Raw genomic sequence first — 13,952 nt, 5'->3', positions numbered from 1 at the left:
GGTCCGAGTCCGCCGGCACTGGATTTCAGCCACATGCAAGGAGCTAATTCCGCGCTCATATGAATATGCCATTTTCGGGGCAAAAGAATTATAATTCCCTGAACTGTACATCACTTTTCCTCCCCGCGACACAAAATGCCACATTAATGTCAAAGGAGATGCAACGATGGAGATGGGTACGATTGCGCCACGTCAATCCTCGCGCGCATCGCCATCGCCTCCACATGAAAGGCGCTGCTGTGCAGATAAGGCGAGCGCGCCCACGCCGTCCTCCCCGAGGTGCAGGGAGCGCCGACACTTTGATTCCCGGCGTGTTCCATCGCGGGCCCCTGGGAGCCGGCGACCCGGACCCCGCGCCGCCGTCCACGCCGCGTCCCGCAGAGCTGGAGTGGCCCACGTCGACACGGACGCGCAAGCAAACGAGCAAGAACACTCAGGTGCGACACGGGGCAGCAAAAGCCAGGCGACTCATTACGCCGTCAACAGGACTTTTGGCAAAAGGTGCGAAGAAAGAGTCGGAGGAGCTCTCATCCATTTTCCCACGAGAATGTCAAAACAAAAGTGGCTTTGCCAAGCGTGCACCGGACACATAAGGCTGATAAATACAGCAGCACTGAGCAATATTGATTCAAGGGACAATTGAACCATATCTCTTCCTCTTATCGTCCTCTGTGGAGGAGCGTTGTCGCATTTAAATAAGGCGAGAATCGCGTGCTCTATCACTGATCTAATGGCGCCTACAAAGCGTTCCTCACCAATAAACACTCCGCTCCTAGTGCGCGTGCGCCTCCAGCAGCTGTGGCCCGATGGAGAAAGGACGCGACTCCGAAACGATGCTCGTTATTACCGCGGTAACAACCGTGCCCGTCCCCACTGCCGACACGCAGAGGCACGGAAGGACACGGAGCAGCAAGTGCACGCCCCCCGCCCTCGGCCCCGCCTCCGGGGCAGCCCCCGCTAAAAGGTTTAACCTAACCTGGCGCAGAACTCAAGATAGCATCACCCAGAACAATTAAGCAGGAAACATTTCATTTGTAGGAGGGAAGCAATCAATAGCCACTGTTGCTCCTGCATACAGAGCGGCGGATGCGCCCTCTTCCGTAAAGTACACGGCAGCCTCTCTCGACGGGGCAGCAGAACCGCTCTGCCCCGAGGCAGGAGCCAGAGCCCGGCGGGGCGGCGCAGTCCAGAGACACGCGGCTGGCTCCCTTCTGGGTACAAGAAGCCACCGAAAGCTGCAGGGGGACAGAGGAGCCCTGGAATCTCCCAGAATCCCCAGAAGCGCGAGAGAGGCGAGACACACCTGGGACACGTCGACACACTCGGCGGCGCCATTGTGAGAGCTGTAATTGAATGTAGGAAAGAACCCGCTCTCTTTCACAAGGTCCCTCGAACGAGGAGCAGGAGGGAAACTCTCAACGCCCCCAGCGCCACGGAAACCCGTCCCCCCCGTGGCCCCGTCCTCCTTCTCCTTCCTCTCTCCTGTATTCATGACCTGCTGCTCCCAGCTTGTTTTACATAAGTGTTTAACAGTACATTAACAGTACATAAACCCCTAATTACATGAGCTTCATTTACAAATCCTTAAGAGTGTGTCAGAGCCTCTCGTTGTAACACAGCGAGCACCACACGCGTGTGAATGAGCTTCGGCGCAATAATGTCGTTGCCGTTTATTCACGCGATGCCTTTGTCCAGAGCAGCATACAGTGACGAAGATTCTTTACCGTGAACAACGATCACCCCATTTATACAGCAGGGAAATTTTTACTCTGTCAATTACCCTGAAATCCAAGTACCCTCATCTCAGGCAGCACTACAGCAGTACATGAGATTTGAACCCATGACCTTCAGATCGTTTAAAAAAAAGCTCGAACCCCTGCGTCACTTGCAGGCCTTACCGAAGCTGAACTCCCATTTACTCGTAATGACGTTTCCGCTCTCGCCAAGCACACCGTCTCCCTGAATTTTCGGGGCAAAACAACAAGTGCAGCCTGGACTTCAACATAGTAAAGGCAACTAATAGGTCTTAATTAAAGATGTAAAGAGGAACTGTGCTACATGAAATACAGCACGACCCACATTTCCATTAATGATGTCACTGTGAGCAGGATGAGCAGGCCTCTGTGTTGGAACAGAGAGGGAACGAAAGGGAATTGGAATGAAGCTGACCCAAATTCAGCCTTACGGAGGGAGCAATCGTATTGTGCTAAGTAGGCCATAAAGGTACTTAAAGATGACGCCAAAGAACTCGAACGGACGAGAGGAAAATTAGAGAGCGCTCAGCTTCGAGAGTCGAGCGAAAAACGCGGCACGGAGCAGCGCGTCGGACGTCGCGGCGTCTCCCTGCAGAATGTCGACACAGGGCTGGAGACGCTGGCGGCGAGAGATGCGTTCGCCGTCCGATAACAACCGGGTGACCGCCGCGTTGGCCATAGCAAGCAACCAGAGAAACGTGCACAGTACATTTAGTCGACGCTTTTCTCCAAAGCGACTTTGTACCCATTTATATGGCTCGGTAATGTTACCGGAGCAATTCAGGGTAAGTACCTTCCTCAAGAGTACTAGAGGTGTAGGTGGGAACTGAACCCGCTCTGGTTCTCCTCGTGACCTCTGGGACAAAAGGCAGCAGCGCTAAGCACTACGCTACCAGCTGCTCCCGATACAATATGAATAATAAAACAAAACAAACAAACAGGCCCTGTTGAACAGCCTGCTCTTGAATTTGACCGTTGTTATTTACGTGGCACTGTTCTCCAGGGCAAAGGGGGTGCAGTGGCGCAGTGGGTTGGACCGCAGTCCTGCTCTCCGGTAGGTCTGGGGTTCGAGTCCCGCTTGGGGTGCCTTGTGATGGACTGGCGTCCCGTCCTGGGTGTGTCCCCTTCCCCCTCCGGCCTTACGCCCTGTGTTGCCGGGTAGGCTCCGGTTCCCCGTGACCCCGTAAGGGACAAGCGGTTCTGAAAATGTGTGTGTGTGTGTGTGTGTGTTCTCCAGGGCGACTCAGAATGTGAGGATTGTAAAGCTACTGCCGCTGAATTACCTCTTCGTACAGCAGGGTAATTTTTAACTTTTACTGCATCAAGGCACGGTAAGGAGCGTGATCAAGGACACTACAGCAGGACTTGAGGATTTAAGACTGAGGACGGCGAGATTTGTGCCGCGTTGTCCGAAGCGAGCAACGTGTGCGAAGTGCTCTGCTGGGACAGGAGTAATACAGTAAAAATGTATTACTTTTATCGTTATCATTATTTCCATTATTTTTACTGTTTTTCTTGTCCGAGGCAGCTCGCAGCGACGCTCTGCTGCGGCGCCTGCCAGGGTGCGGGCGCAGCCCCGATGGCCGCCGGACAGAAGAGTCGCTTCGGAGGAGCTTTCCTCGAACCCACGGCAAGCATATGGCAGCTAATCAGGCCTGCAGCGAAGGGGCGGCGCTCTGCGGCACAGCGCTGCAGCCGTTTACCGTTACCCAACTGTTGGTGGCGCCGAGGGACAGGTCAGCGTTTCCATGGCGCTCCCCCACGGAGTTCAGCTCTTCTGGTTCTCCTCGGACTCGCTTTACGCTCGAGAGCTGCACTGCGAGTTGAGGACGCCAGGCGCACGTAAGAACGCGTGCGTGTGTGAAGCCCATGTAGAAGAGGAAGAGAGGAAGAGGAAGAGCTGAGAGCAGCCCTTGCCCTTGCGTAGTGAAACACACGCTGCAGGTTCACTCTTTGCCCCGACCTGTCCTGCGGGCGAAGCGAGCCACTCGGACCCGGCAATGACACGGCGCCACAGCCGCACGGGTCACACAGCGTCACTAGGATGCGGGTACGGAGCATAAGGCCACGGAGCGGGAAACGTGAGCAGTCCTGCCGCTGGACACAGCTGCGCTCCGGCCATCCTGTCCGTGTAACGGACACTTAGTTACGTATCCGAAAGTTGAGGAGATCCGCCGCTGCAGTCGGTTCTGGTTCTGCTTCACCTCCCATTCGAGGGCTCTAGTCATCCAATTCGCACCCATGTTGCTTGGGGGTGGAGCCAGTTAAGCAGTGGATGTTGCATATTCCCTGCAAGCAACGGGGATTAGGAGGGCATTGCAATGCATGCTGGGACACCTGCTCTCTTTACCTCACTATCTCTGCTCTGAGAAAAGTACACCTGGGATCTCCAATGATCAGATCCATGCAACCTTCCGGTCGCCAAGCTGGTCTTCTTAAGAACGAGGGCAGCCCTCGAAAGGGGAGTGCGGTCCACTGCGATATCTCCCATAGTCCCGCGGGTGTCGGCAGTACCGGAGGAACCTGCGGCTGCGTATTCCACGGGCGTCTGTGCGTAGAGAGAAAACAAAGTGCGCCGTAAGGAGGGGCAACGTCCGACGGCGGAGAGGGCCACCAGGCAGCGCGCTGGATCGCTGCGGACGTGGCGCCCCCGCACAAACAGCCTAATGGTGGCCAATAATAAAGGTCAGAATTAATACTGCAATAGAGACACTAATAAACAGCTCCAAAATTGCCACTATAATCAAATGATGCAAACATCCAAGAGTTACAAAAGTTCACTGCTGCAACTGACAATTCCTTAATTGTATTCAGTCATTCATGGAAATTTTATTAACATGGAACGGATGTATCGTGCCCTTCCTCGTTCACAACACAAGGGATCTAATTTCATTATTTTCCACAAGATTTGCTTGACTACTGCCACGATTCTAATGCTGCTCCAGTCCAGATGTTTATGCTATTTAAATTAGGCAGCAAGGCCTGTTGGGTAAACATAATTAAAGAAAGTTTTTTTTTTCCCCCCCTTTTTTTTCCCTTGCCCTCTCTTTGTCTCCATCTTCCCCCTCGCTCCCCTCCCTCTCAAGTTTACTTCATTAGACAAGTTTCAATTAGCGGTGGGCTCGGCGCGACCCTCCCACCCAGCCGCCGCCGCGCCTCGGCCTGCTCGGGCGGCGTGACGGAGGCCTCCTGTCGCCGGCCTCGCGCCTTCGTACGGAAAAGTGCGGGGCAGCAGGCGGTGAGCCCCCACCCCCCGACACGTGGCTTGTGTGCAAAGTAGCGTCACCAGGGCAGGAGGACACGCCTCTCGTGCACGGCACGCTTATGAATTTGCGTACGCGGTAGGCGAGGGAAAGTGCGGCGGGGTCCCTGGTCGGTCTCTCGGCTCACGCATCCAGCTCCTTCGGCACCGCCCTTGCCTTCTCAGGGTGGCCCGCTCCAGACTCCGGCTGCAGGTCAGAGTTAGAGAGCAAGAAAGCGAAAGTGCGCAAGCCATCGAACCCTCGGTGCCTGCGGAGAGGCGGCGGCGGCGTCCGGAGCGCGTGCCGAGGCTTCGCCGCTTCGCAGGCTAACAGGCAGAGAGCGGCTCACGAATCGTAAGAGCGCTCAAGTCCACGCCTGTTGAAAAGGGCCATCGGGGGCCTGGCCACTCACGACAGCATTATAGCAAATGTTTGGAGGATATTAAAGGAGCGTTAGAAAGAGGCGTCAGGAGAGCGAGCTGCAAATTAAATCACTCACGTCAAAGTACTAATAGGGCTGCCTTCACTCAGAATTTAATTTCATGAAACCACCGTCCATTCCGAGGAGGGAGGGAGGTGCCGAGGGGGTGGCGCAGATCTGTAACAATCTATTAGAGGCAGACAGTGTAATACACGAGGTCATTACAAGATTATGTAAACTCTTCACTCACATTTCCATTACATGTCCTTTTACATCCGGATTATTGCGCGCGAAGCGATGTTTGATTAGACGCCGCAGTAGCCTCTGCTCCGTACGAGGGCAGGATTTATAGCGGCACGCACGCGCGTATTGTGATAGCGTAATTTCGGGAACGCCTCGCTCATAAAACCCTTCGTTTCCCTCCCCTTTCCTGCTGTGGACAATCCATTAATTTAATGCATTTGATTTAAATACCCATTCTTTCACAGCATTACAGAGCAGCAGCGGAAAAAATAGAACGGCTCTGGTCGGAAAAATATTATCCTTGGACCATACGTCCATTTATAAATATGCAGCACATCAAGCATTTGATATACTTTAGTGCACATGAACTGAGTAGCTGTCAAAATTACAACAAGCAACTCAAGCAATTATGCAGATTTATGCAAAACATTAACAAGAAGAATTAAATGCACAAATGAGGTGGCTACACTTGAATTGTTAAGATTATGAATAATTACCATGAATCTTTTTGCTCTTAATATAACTTGTTTTTGATAAACAAAGCCTTAATTATCAGAATACTTCCGAGAATTTCGGTGACCTTCATTAATCTTACAAAACAAGTCCCTCGTGTTCCGGAGCGGTGAAGGCCCGCGCTCCGAGTAAACACGCAAACAACCGGAGCAGCATATGCTAAAGAGCCTCGATGCGGTCTGTTTGTGCACTCGCGCCAAACGCATCCCGGGTAGCGCTACTCACGAGGACGATCGCTGCTCTCTGCCGCTACAGCGCTGAGCCGAGTATGCGCACCGTCAACGTTCTCCTGTCCCTTCCACACCCCCTCTTGCCACACAAAGCACGCAGACGGCCTCCCTTTGGCCAGTTCGACTCGACAGCGCTTGGGAGATCCGGAACGGACACACTTCCCGTTTTGGAGCGTTGCCAAGGGGACCGGCAAGCAGCAAGAGGTGGAGGAGGGCAGCCCCCCTGCTGGGGTCCATTACATTAACATTTAATACTGTAAGGGATGTATAATTGCAATAAAAATGAAGAGAAATCTGAGCAATGACGCTGTATGTCTTAAGTGTGTCACCAAATGTGGCACCTTCGCTAAACTGACGGCGTCTCCAGCGAGGGAGGGCTTTTGAATCCGAACGCGACATCCGACACCTCGGCCGGCCTGGGGTCTCACCCTGGACACACGGGACACTCGCATTATCATAGGTGGCCAGTCGCTCTGCACGTTTCGTTGGTGCCGTTTTCAGTATTTTCGTAAGCCGTCTCCGAAACGCCATACAAGGTCCGGTGCAGAGCCACAGATCTGTGTCAAGTACCTCCTCGTAGCTGTGTTCCAACATGTTCAATTATTTCAGCATTTTAAAATGTTACACAAGACATTGGCTCAACAGTCACCTCATTAATGCATTTCAGAATACTTCCGAAAAATGCTGCCTAACTGAAATACGTTCATCCATCTATTATCAATAAGCAGTTACTAGAAGTTGTTGTACATCCACTTGTTAAATAACGCAATGTAATAAATGTAAATGTACATGCATATATAATGGAAATATACTGTATAATGCGCTGTGAGAGTTGCCCCCTCCAGAAAGCACAGAGTGTGAGGCAGGGGTTCACCCTGGAAGGGACGCCAGTCCATCACCGAGCAGTCTCGCGCACACAGAGTACTGTGCAAAAGTTTTAAGCACTTGCGGGAAAAAACTGTATACTGATTATGCTGTTAATTCATAAACTTCCTAGAAAACTTAGTAACCATCCGTCGTCAACAACCGCTTGTCCCGGGAGGGGTCGCGGCGGGTTTGGACAGGTGCCGCTCTCTGGTGGGTCTGGGGTTCGAGTCCTGCTTGGGATATCTTGCGATGGACTGGCGTCCCATCCTGGGTGTGTCCCCTCCCCCTCCTGTGTTGCCGGGTTAGATTTCAGACTGTGTGTGTGTGTGCACACTTTGTTTCTTTAATGACATACAAAACACTTACTGTAATACTGTAACTTTGTGCAAAAGGAACACTTGGAAATCTAAAATTTGCTCTTTTCCACTGACACTATAATGCAGAAGACATTAAATAACCGTCTAAAACAAATATTTTTGTGAAACATCCAAGGGCCTAAGACTTTTGCACAGTACTGTACACACTCATTCACATAGTCACACAAGCACTACAGGCAATTTAGAGTCTGCACTTCACCGGAGCACCCGGAGGAACCCCATGAGAACACGGGAAGAACATGCAAAACTTCACGCAGGCGGAGTGAGATTAATCAAAAGCCCACCATGCTATTTATTGCATTTTTTTTTTTTTTTTTTTTAAATTGTACTTATATTATTTGTGTTTTTAATTATATGTTTAACTACTGTGTTGTTTTCGGACATTCAGTCACATTTGTACATCGGAACATAAAATTGGCATAAAAACAATAGAGCAAAAAAAGCACAATCTACTTCCCAACATATCTATAGACAAATAGTAAAAATAAATGAAATAGGACATTCACACATACTTCAGGATAAAATCTGGCTAAGTGGAAAAAGACGGTATTATTTACACAATCTTTTAAATGTGCAAATGTTACATTTTATGCAGGATATTCAGGAGCTCAAAGTGGAATCACAAATCAGCACAGTGATAGGCATCATCATGTATTAATATGAATATTCAGCCATCGGTACACCAATCCGTCATTGAGGTTCATGCACGTTTGGTTAACAAGATTGCCAAACAATCAGCGTCATGCTGTGCATCTCGATATTTTAAGCCAAGAGAAGCGTAGCCTGCAGTCAACGTGTGTGTAGTGTAAGGTCCTCGACTCACTGGCCATATTTACAGCACCCAGTGTTTTGAGAAGTCAGCGTTTGCCACTCTCCCAACATCGGTGACCATTTCCTCAGTATGCAGCATTGGGTGCACAGCAGGACCATGAGCTGATAAGCTGGAGGGCCACTCTTACTTAATGTCCAAGTACATGACTCTGCACCTACTGTCGTTTACACGTGTGTACGGGGAACAGCGGGTAGCACTGGGCTGTGGGTTTCACCGTGTTTGTGTGGCTTTCCTCCACGCGACGGGTCGCCAACAGCCAAGCGGCCCGACGGCCACACCTCACCTTAGCAAGCAGAGAGGTTATTCAGGTTCATTGAGACAACGTACAGGAAAGGTTAACAAGCATAAGCAGTCGTTCCAATACAACTGCAGCACTAAGCGACGACATTTAAGAAGTTGCTGACTGCAAAGCCAGTAAGATTTGTGGTCCCCCTGGAAGCCTCAGTTCTGGAAAGAATGGTGCAATGTAAGCAGCGTACAGTACATTCCTGCTTGAATCTGTGGGGCACCCAAAACATACCACGTTCATAGCGTGCGCTGTGCGAAACGCTCTCATGGCATGCGGATACACACACACACACACACACACACACACACACACACACACACACACACACACACGAAAAGCTTCTTAAACAGGGTGTCGTGTGGCAATCCAGACAGAGTCATGGTCTCCCGGGCAGTGAAGCCGGAGGAATGCCGGTCACCCGCCATGCATCCTGCATGCAGATGTGTGACGGGGTCAGGCTGCTGCTCGCTCACTCACTTGGGGTGGGGGGGAGGAGCGTGGCGTTCGGTAGGCGTACATCACAGCAACCTGCGCGCCCTGCGGATGAGACGCAGAGAGGAGCACACCAGGAACAAAGCACGGTGGCCCTTTTTGTTATGATAATACACCACGGAGCAGCTCAGAGCTGGGAGGGGGTGGACCAGGCACCCCAGTGAACACTCCAACACATGAGAGAGAGAGACACACGCACGCACGCACGCCACTGCTTCAGGGTTCAGAGACCTCACTCTGATTTAATGACTACAAGACTGTTGGAGGCCTACCAGCGTGCCCCTGAGAACACAAGTGCAACACTATACAGTGAGTGGCAGTGTACTAGAGCTGACACTACTGCCACTTGCACAACAGGTGGCGTAACAGTTAGAGCTGCTGCTGTCCAGTCAAAGGACCTAGGTTTGAATCTCATCTCCTGCAGCAGTAAGAAGTTCGTAAGCGTACAAACCTCACAATGTAAGGCACTTTTGAAAAATGTGCAACAGCATCAGTGGCAATAGTGGCGCTGCTGGTACGAGCAGCACCTCTGCCATGACTACACCTAGTAGAAAATAACAGCAAAAGTAATAACAAGAGCAACACCAGACTGAACAAGTGATCTTCGAACGCAGCTGTTGTTCTCCGAGAGAAACGAAAGGAGCCGACAGCAGATCATTGCTCTACAAAAACAGCGATGTGAGAACGGCGGAGGTTCAACATGAAAAAGATGGCCGCTGTTAACCTGTTAGACGGTGCCAGATTTACACAGTCTGTTTCTGCATTTTTTCCCTTTCAAATCGATAGGGGAGTCAGGCCTCCTCTCTAGCAAAGAGGCTCATTTTCTCCACATCAATACGAGACACACATAGTTCATTCCCTTTCATCTGCTCCCCGCTCACGCTACATGGCTAGGCTTTAATGGGAACTCGCCTTCAGTGTGGAGGCATATTCACATGGAGATCTGCCTGTGTGTTTTTGTGCTATTTTCGTCGTTGCGGTAGGGCTCTGAGGCGTGATCGCCGGATCAAAGTTTTGCTCCAGACCTGTGCTGACTTCCGACTCAGCAGCACCCATGACTTCCTGTTCAAAGGCAGCGGAGACCTTTGCAGGTTTTTCGAGGGATTCGGCTGCGCTTATATAGAAGACGCCCCGGGAAGCGGAACGTCTGCTTGGCAACGTTCGTGCTTCCCAGCCCTGGGCAGCCCAGGGTCCGACGCGGCACCAACGCGCCGTGTTCTGGGACTCCTGCTCCTGTGGCCTGCTGTGTGGCTCAGCTGGATGTGCAGGAGGTGCGGGGGTTGGGGTGGAGGGAGGTACAGCCACGGAGCCCGACGAGAACCAGAGTGAAACTGATCAATACTCTTATTATAGAACACAAACGTTTACAGTGCAGAGTGGCACAAGCGGTCCATGCGGCTGCCATAGGTGTCGCAGCCCAACTCGCTCAACGGCCCGTGGCCAAGACCCTCTCACAGGTATCCCTTGTGGCCCTCTCTGCCAGCCCCCTGCTGGCACGTGACCCCAAAGCCAGCAGAAAGATGGCCCCGCCCCCCCAATTACCTAGACGTTCCTGTGCAGCGAGACACCACCCAGGCTTACGTGGCGCCTGTCCTCTCCCTCTGCCATACAAGAAGCAGCCCCTCGCACCTCGGTCGCTCTTCACCATCTTCGCGGAAGTCAACGGGGGAAGGAGCAGAGAGGCCTGTGGGAAGAAAAAAACGGAGGAACACGGAGGGAGAAGTGAAGAGAGGAAAGAGCAACATTCAGTCCAGATTTGGGAAATCGGCCGACGTGTCTCCACATGTACTGGGAGAGAAAACTGATGACGAAGCAGACTTTTTGTCTTTTGTCTTCTTGAATCATGCTGCGTATGACATGGGACTGCTGTTATCTAGCCAAGGGTGCTGTCCCCTGGACTCCTTTGCTCTCCATATCTCTGTGTTACCTGCCATTTGTCCTCTGCACACCGTCTCAACACTCGTCCTTTGTCTTTGCGCTCAGCTGAGACGCACAGCTGTCACCGGTGCCATGTTTTCGTACTTGTCCACGTATCAATAGTCACGTCCCCTCCCTTACGGCATAACACACATATACGGTATATTGTATATGTGCATTGATAAAATGTACTGGGGGGGGGGGGGGGGGGGTCTCAATGTTTCAGACCGCGTGTCCATTCGAACCAAATTCCGTGAGAGTATCGCTCCGCTGTTTCCCTTCCTCCAGCAAATATGGTGACTTCGAAAGGCCAACGAACCCGGTTTTGCATTTCGACCTTCTTTCGAGCATCACAAAAGAACAACTGCATTTCCGCCATCAGCGAGATCTCCAGAACAGAGTAAAGAGTAAACGGAGTAAAGTTCCTGTGAGCTACGCAGGAGGGCGTCCGACGCGCCCCCTTCATAAGAACCGACTGCGGATGAGCGGCCTTCTCTCCGGCAGAGTCCACACAGCGTTAAGATAGCAGCTGCATCGAAGAGGCCGAATCGAAACAGCAGACTTCGGGCAGCAAAATGTTTGGGGAAAACAAAATGCCGAGTGAAAAATAAGCTGGTGTTGTCTGGAGAAAGCAGGAGGTACAGAAAGAAGGCAGCAGCGACAGCTAACAACTTAAAAGTGTGAAATGCCTCCAATTGCTTGAGTGCACAGAACAGTGTTTCAGTAGCCAGTTTACAAAGGTATGTTGTGTTAGGACTAAAGAGCAATATTAAAATGTACACAGCTGGAAAATTAAGACGAGCGAATGAGCGGTTCAACGTGTGAGCAAAGCAAACCCGAGTCTGCTGCTCCCGCAGAGAGCCAAGTGCAGAGCGAAGTGGTCTTCAAGTTCAGATGAGACCTTCAACACTTCACCGCACTATCAGTCACTGTGAGGCTCGTCTGCTTGTCTGTTGTGTTCAGCAAACACGGGTGTTCGGTCGCACAGTGACGGGCCGCTGGCGGAGGGGGGAGTCGCACAACGGGTCAGGCCTGCGGAAGGACCGGTGGGGGCCCCCGGTGCTCGCTGATCACATGCGAAGGTGCGAGTCCCCGCATGAATACAGCGAGGTGAAGGGTCCACCTCCCGCCACCGTGCCCCTGGACAAGGTCCTGTTGAAGCTGACAGGAAACCCGCCTTTCCATGCCTGCGTGAACGAGAAAGCGATGCTGCGCGCAAAGTGCTTTTTCTTACCATCTGCAATTTTCAGCAAACAAGCAAACGTGTTTCCAAACCTATTAGTTTCATTTTGATAAAACACCAAGATAAGAGCAGAGAAACCATATCATCTTCCCACCCGCCGAAATAAAGAAACGAGAGGGCAAAAGGAAGAAAGAGGTGGAGGTGCAACAGGCTCACGTCAAAAACTTCTCGGCAATGGGCAGCTTTTCACCCATTGGACGAACGTCTCTCAATTTATTAGCATGACAAAGGACACAATCATTCTGGATATGCCTGAATGCAATTTTCATTAACTTTGCAATGATTTATTAACAAAAGCGTCAGGAGTGTAATAAAAGCAGCAGGACTCCTCAAAATGCCAAAATAAAAAATAGGGAAAAAATGAAATAGCATAAAATAAATAAAGAAATGCAATCTCTGCCGGGGAGAAACGGGGTTCGGCTCACACGGCTCGCAGCGTCGGGTCAACAGGGTTTCCTGATTCCATCACAGACATCATGGTGACTGAACTGCACAATTAATAAAGGAAAAGCACCAAATGCTAATGTCTCATTTCAATGTAATTATCCAGAGCTTGGAGTCGGAGGAGCCGCGCTTGGGATGGGCTTTCGTCCACGGGAGGGGGGGGGGCTGAAAGCGAGCTCCTCGGCAGCTAATAGCACCGTCGAGAGCGTCCTCAGGTGGGCCGCTGGCCACCGCCTGCCAGCGGGTCCTCCTCAACCCGGACTCCCTCAAGGGATGCGCACAGGATGAGCGCGGTCACGTCTGCAAGGTCCACAAACCGTGGGACAACAGCAGGGAAACACCAGGGAAAGGAGGACAACGCGATCCCTGGTAAGCGTGAGCTGAAGACAATCGCGCTCGTTGTCGTGTCGCGCTCTCACGCACGCACGCACGCACGCACGCACAGGAGGAGAGCGAAAACACGCAGAGAGCCGCGAGTTCGGGGGAAGAGAACGAAAGACGGGCGCAGGCACGGGGAGGGCCTGGTGCTCATCCCAGAGTCTCCCCGACAGAGACACGCAGATGGGAGGTTACAGAACGCATTCGCACACAGTCACGTGAACGCACAAACGCCGAGATTCGCTCACGTCAACGTCGGTTTCACACACGGAGATGAGGCTGCTTCACAGTGAATTTCTCTATTTCAGCAGATGTTTCTGAACCCAAAGCGAGCGAAACACGGCTGATCGAGATTTTTACCCTTTCTTGTACACTTTTGTTATACTCTCCTTCTCTCCAAAGGGCCATCCACACAAAGTCTACTGTTTAGGACGCACTGTCCTTATAAGGACGCTTTCCCCAGGACAGTCTGCACAAGGTTAGAAAAAGGGTGCGACGTACACACGCATACACACACTCGACTACATAAAGGCTTCCAGCAGCCCACCTTCCACCCCCTGCAGCTTCCCTGTGTCATTAAGATATTATCAATTAATAATCCCCCTAACGTAATAAATAATAAACACCCCAGTAAGTCATCTTCAAAGTGCGGTCCCTCCCAGGTGAGCAGGTATGCTGTTTGCAGAATTATCGAGGCCAGTTCATTACTC

The 13,952-nt window shown here is 51.6% G+C and overlaps 1 long non-coding RNA gene across 1 annotated transcript in view; it reads right to left on the bottom strand.

Moving 5' to 3' along the window:
• The window catches only part of LOC108927093 (uncharacterized), a 44,735-nt gene that overhangs the window by 6,341 nt on the left and 24,442 nt on the right, over positions 1–13,952 (bottom strand). Inside the window, exons 4-5 of the long non-coding RNA XR_001965540.1 lie at positions 10,803–10,944; positions 4,105–4,302 (exon numbers count right to left, since the gene is read on the bottom strand). This is a non-coding gene — a long non-coding RNA (uncharacterized LOC108927093). The remainder of the gene's footprint in view (positions 1–4,104; positions 4,303–10,802; positions 10,945–13,952) is intronic.

The sequence above is a fragment of the Scleropages formosus genome, chromosome 4, assembly GCF_900964775.1.
Source record: "Scleropages formosus chromosome 4, fSclFor1.1, whole genome shotgun sequence".
Taxonomy (NCBI): Eukaryota; Metazoa; Chordata; class Actinopteri; order Osteoglossiformes; family Osteoglossidae; genus Scleropages; species Scleropages formosus.
The sequence above is the reverse complement of the archived record's forward strand: the minus strand, read 5'-3'. Positions and strand labels throughout refer to the sequence as shown.